Here is a 6000-nt window from a genome sequence, read left to right as displayed (position 1 = left end):
GCCTTCTTCCAATCTTTCCTTGTGGATGGTTAATTTGCTATCATAATAGGTACATTTTTGGGGTATGTGTTCATTGAACTCTGGAACTCTGTGCTCCCAAGTGTCTATCCATTCAAAAATTGCCTGCTTAGCGCTAACATTATAAAAAGTGTGAGGGTATTAAATCTCTGTTAAAGCTCCTTGCCAGGAACCTTCCAAGTGAAGATGCTGGGCTAAAGCCACTAGAAAGTCGGAAATGGTGTTTTTTTGTATACACGCTGAGAATGGCTTTAGAAGGCAGAGTCACATAAAATCCTTCTTCAGGCTATGCGTCCGTGGCTCTTTGTGATTTGTATCAAAAGCTGTGTGCTGCCTTTATACATCAGTCAGCTGACTGGCCTCCACTCAACGATTGAATTTCACTGGAGAATTTTTCCAAAGCACCAGGACATACTTTTTACTGCATTTATTACGCTTGGCAAGAATATCTTCCACTTGAAACGAATTATCTATACCAACCATTACTTTTTGTAATTTGGCTTTATAAAAGGTCCCATCAATGAGCTCTCCATCATAATCTTTTATTTTGTACACGGGGGGCTGGCACAATTTATACTCTGACACTGTAAACAGCTTATCTGTGTAACTTTGCTCATATTTTTTTATCAAATCCCCCTCTGAGTATGGATAATCTAACAACGTCACCTTCCTTTAAATTAATCTTCAACCTGTTTTTGTGACGTAGGGGAAATGTCCTATACAAGTTTTGAAATACCTGCGGGGTGTTTTCAGGAGTGACTTCGTTCTGTTTCATTTTTATGCTTTGATGAAAGCTGTCATAACTTTTTAACAAATCCTGTTATACATCTACGTAACAACGTGTATTTTTAGCTGTAAATTTTTGCCAAATTCTAGTCTTTAGCGTACAGTTAAACCTCTCAACCACAGAAGCTTTCAGAACACTGCAGGTGGCGAAGTGAACAATACAGTGTTTCTGTATTAGTGCCTTAAAATTTTTGTTGAAAAATACCTGCATCGGTTTGTACCTTCTCAGGCACTTTGCTGCCTGTTAATACTGAGGCAAAAGCCTTGGTCACTTCGCTACCCGTTTTTGTCTTTAGCACTTTGGCATAAGCCTTTTTTTGAAAAAACGTTGATAACGGTTAAAAGATACTTGAATCCATTGTTGTATTGCGACAACGCCTGCATGTCGCAGAGATCAAGTTGAAACTGGTTTAGGGGTCTTGGTACGAATACTCTATTTCTGGGAAAATGTATCCTGGCAGGTTTATGTAAGGTATCGTATCTTTCTCTCATAGAATTTTTTTCATCCCATCTACTTTGACTTTACTCCCCGTTTCATCCTGCATGGCCCTGTGAAGACGGTCCACTCCCCCAAAACTGCAGGGATGGGGGATTGTACTAAAATTTTTTCAGCAAGCATCACGTAATATTGCTTCTCTTTATATATTTTTTTCTGGCTGTTCTTTAACAAGATGGGCAAGGGTATCAACAAGCATAGTATACCATACAACATCAACATCATCAGTCGCAAAAGTTTCTGACATTGTAACAGCTTTTTGCACAGTCTCTCTTCCCCTGACTCTCTGAAGATTGAGCTCTTACTACTTACATTATATTTTCTAATCTTTCTAATTCAACTCCATTGTTCTTTGGCCCATTGTTTACAGTGTTTTCAATGGCCTGATGTGAAAGAGCCGGTAGCTCAAAAATGATTTAGCATTCTTTCACAGCTCAAAACAGTCCTCTCAAACAATTTCCCATGATACAATTTTCTAGCAATAACTGTATATATGTATATATATATATATATATATATATATATATATATATATATATATATATATATATGAGAAAAAAAGCATTCACATTAAAAAAAAAATAGTCTTCTCAACCACTCCAAAGGTCAGCAGCCGCTCGTAGTTGAGCTGTTTTTGTAGAGTTTTTCTCCAACTAACTTGTTGTAAAGTTCTTGATTTTGCCTGCAATCTTCTCCGATGACCTCAGATCAAGAAGCTATGTTTACACAATGCCTGGGACTCTGGATTCACTGGTATATCTGCGCTGCGAATTCAGCAACTTGAGGATAAGAGTTTTCTCATCAAAGGGTCAAAGTGAGTCTAGAAGAAATACTCTGGGATCTCCCACATGCATTTGTGCTGTATCTTACTCGGGTGGTTGACTTGGCATCCGTAGCAGATCTCGGTCAGATTCTGGCTCAGGACAATGTCCAGCAGATGAAGGACAGCAGATTTAACGCCGTCAAGAAGCCATGTCAACAATACAGCGTCCAGCTGGTCACCCTCTCTGTGTATGCAATCGCACTCTAGCCCATCGTGCAGCTCTGCATGAGGAGGGGGCGTGTATCCCTAACAAGAGTGCCTGGATAGCGAATACATGATGCTCAAAATTGATGCAAGAGCACAGAGTGGTAGAGTCACAGGGTCCTAGAGTCCGACCTATATATGTTAAAGGAGAGGGGTGTGGAAGACAGGTGGGAGTGGCCTCGTAACTTGATCTTTTTAAAAAAAATTTTTTAGTTTTCTAGACTAACAAAGAGAGATTCTTTTTTACCTTAGACACCTCCCTAGAGCATCGACTGGTGCGAAACAGTGCCTATGTGAATCCCGCAGTCGTCCAACATTGTCATCCACTCCTTCACTGGCACACTCAGGGTATTTGAAAATACCCCATTTTCAGAGCTGAAACTCTCCACAATGAATCACTCACACACAGTCTTTTCCAGCTCGTGTTCTTCACCGAGCTATGAATCAGTGTTGCCTGGTCCGCTCCATCCACCTTCAATTTAGATGCCATTTGGTTGGTTCTGCATCTCGTCAGAAGATGGTATTTGTTAGTATGTATTTTAGGATCATGCATCCTCCACAGTTAGTTCAAGACTCTATGTCTACCTCAAGTAAAGAACTACCCATATATAGCTAAGTCTTAGTGCCTGTAAGTTGACCATAGATACCTGAGATGGACCAGTGCCAGCAGATTTAGCAACACAAACACATTCCTCACTTCTTAGAAGAACCTTAGTTCCTGACATGTTAGAATTTGATCCCAACCATCTACATCATCAGGCTCCATCCTATCTGTCACAGCTCATAGTTCCTTACCATCCCTCAAGATCACTGCGCTCTGAAAACACAGGGTTACTTATGGTTCCCAAATTCTCCAAAAATAGGATGGGAGCAGTGTAACTTTTAATAAGGAAAATGTGATGAGAAGGAATAGGGGGAAAGGGAGCCGGGGAACCACGTGGGCACAGATGGCAGGTGAGGTTGGTATGGTGCAGGCAGCGAGGGCAGGTGACGTTGGTGTGGTGAAGGGCTGTGGTGGTGGCTGAGCACGAAGACGAGGGGCTGGTTGGTAAAGCGCTGGAGCATGAGACGGGAGGCACTGGAGGAAAACACAAAGAGGCACAATGAGCAAAAATCCGAGAGACACAAAAACGAATCCAAAAAAGCACAGAAAGAATCTCAGAATGAGATGGCCGATCTACCACTTATGGAGCGGTAAATAATCTGGCAGATGTGGGGAGATCGGGGAGATGTGAAGTCCTAGTATTTAAGCTGTGAGAGGTTGATTGATGATGAGGTGCAGGTGAGAGAGTGTGCCCAGAGCTCCAGGACCCGGAAGCCACGCCCAACCCCTGAACACCGACAGACAGAAAAGACAACCCAAACACACACACAGAAAGTCCCAAGCACTCACACACTGTCACAATGGTCAAACCACCACACATCAGTTATTAACTGCACAGTTTCAAACCGCAGTGAAGGCGGAACAAAGATTTAACACAAGTGTATTACTCCCAAGTTTTATATTTCATGTCTTCTGATTTACCATCTAAAAATCTGAAAAATAAAAGGAATCTATTATTTCTCCTCATTAACCTTATTCTGGAGACAGTTAAAGGCCGAAACTGGCTGTCATCAGCAGTTTTTCACTCATCATTTTCAGTCAGACGTGTGAGGCTAAACATTCCTGATCATTGGATGTCATGATTAGCATTATTATTAATTTTTTTCCTGAAACATTTGGTTTTATATAATTTAATTTCTTTCTTTTTTCATTTTTTAATTTCAGACATCATGACCATATTCTGGGTTATTTAATAAGGAATTTACAAACAGGAAATCAATAATTAGCCTACAAATGCAAATGATGAATAGCTTTAATAAAATAAACACATTCTGGAGCTGGCTGTGCAGATGAAAAAGCGTGCAGAAAAAGAGTAGAAAGGCAAGACTGGACATAGCTGGACAGGGCTGGTGAGTTTGGCAGATCAGGGAAGGGTTCACAATGACCTGCCAAAGGCCTAGTCTACATGTACACTAAACTTCCATGCATCCGTTTCAAAATAAAAGTCCTCTGACAACATCTCTGTTGACAGAATCCCATCAGTTGTCGTCACAAGGCATTTTATTGTAAACATTTGTAAGACTGTGTTGTTGACAGTGCAGGAGCTGCGCAACTTCATAAATAGGTGGAATATGTGCTTATAAATATGGAAATAAAGAAGTCATAGCAACAGGCAGCCCTGCAGAAACATCACAGCAATATGATCATTGCCAATAATAATCATTACTATTTAGCGTTGACGTTATTATTGTACGCTGGGGATGACTGGAAGGGATGGGGCGCATCCACATGCAATCGCACATATGGCATATCTGGAGAACATGGCCAGACAGAACCAGCGGCATTGTTATCATACTTTGCTGGAAGGCAGCGGGCGTGTCCACATGCAACCCACAAGGGGGGCATCCCTTCACAATGCAGCCTGATGAAACTGGCTGCATGTGCATTAATGCTGGAGGACAGTGTCAGGTAATAACGCCACCGGTAATCACGCAATGTAAGGCGTGTGAGTGCGCTTATAAGGCGGGCGGGTGGGGAGGTGGATGGGTTGTCATCTCACCATGTGCATCACGGTAAAGGCATTCCTGAATGTAAAAAGCTGATGCAGAAGGATACCTAAAACGTAATAGGCTGACACAGAAGGTCCTGTCAAAGCGGCACCATGTGACAAGTTAGGCATGAGAACGTGTTTGATCTTTACCTCTGCCAGCTCAATTTGTTGTTTCAAGTGTTTGGTGTCAAGCTGTCTGAATGTTGGTGAAGTTTGTAAAACACCTACCAGTAAGCACAGCAGGAATTGTGCATAATGTGGGTTTCCTTTAGGGAATACTTAGTATGTTTGCAGTCTGGCCATCAGGCTGTATAGTGTCTGGGTCCTGTTCTGTTAGCACTGCATCACTGACTTAAACCACATAAGCTTTTCCACAAGACTGACATGCCTTCTGGAGTCCAGCGACACAGTGTAATAGTCATCTGCAGAGGTTCCTTCCCCTGCTGCAGAAGTGCCTTCCTCCTGCCAAATTCAACAGAACTTGCTGTGACAGGACACGCCAGGCATGCTTTTAATGGATAAAGGATACTCACTTACTTGTCTGGTGGCTTGAGCAGACTGAGTTTGTCACCAGACACTGCAAGGCAAGCCAAAGTCAGACAGTCTACATAACACCGTCTAAACGGTTGATGGCGTTCCATTTGCAGTACATAAATGATGAACCTTGTATGAAGGAGGCAGTTTCAGTCAGTGGGACAGAGTCAGTGACTGTCCCCTCCTGGATCCCCTCTACTACAAGCCTCAGTTGGTTTAAGTCAAGGGCCAGCTCTCTTTGCTGTGGTGAAGGCTGAGCTAGTGGTCTGCCCCCCCCCCATGCCAGACATTTTATCTTGACTTTTTGCCAGGTCTTCTGTTGTCCCATCATGTTTGTTCTGTATGAACATTCATTGTAGATAGATAAATGAATAAAGCAATCTGCGCATGTGGTTGTAGTACATATTCTTGAAATGTGGATATGTAGCCTCTCATAAATACTTGTTACCTTTATGAGGGTCAGTAATTAGTCTTTATAGTATATTTCCAAACTTTTAAGTTAAAGTGTCCAACTGATAATTAGATTATTAAGAATAAGCCATGTT

Source organism: Plectropomus leopardus, chromosome 4 (assembly GCF_008729295.1).
Source record: "Plectropomus leopardus isolate mb chromosome 4, YSFRI_Pleo_2.0, whole genome shotgun sequence".
NCBI classification, from domain to species: Eukaryota; Metazoa; Chordata; class Actinopteri; order Perciformes; family Serranidae; genus Plectropomus; species Plectropomus leopardus.
Note: the sequence above shows the minus strand (reverse complement) of the source record.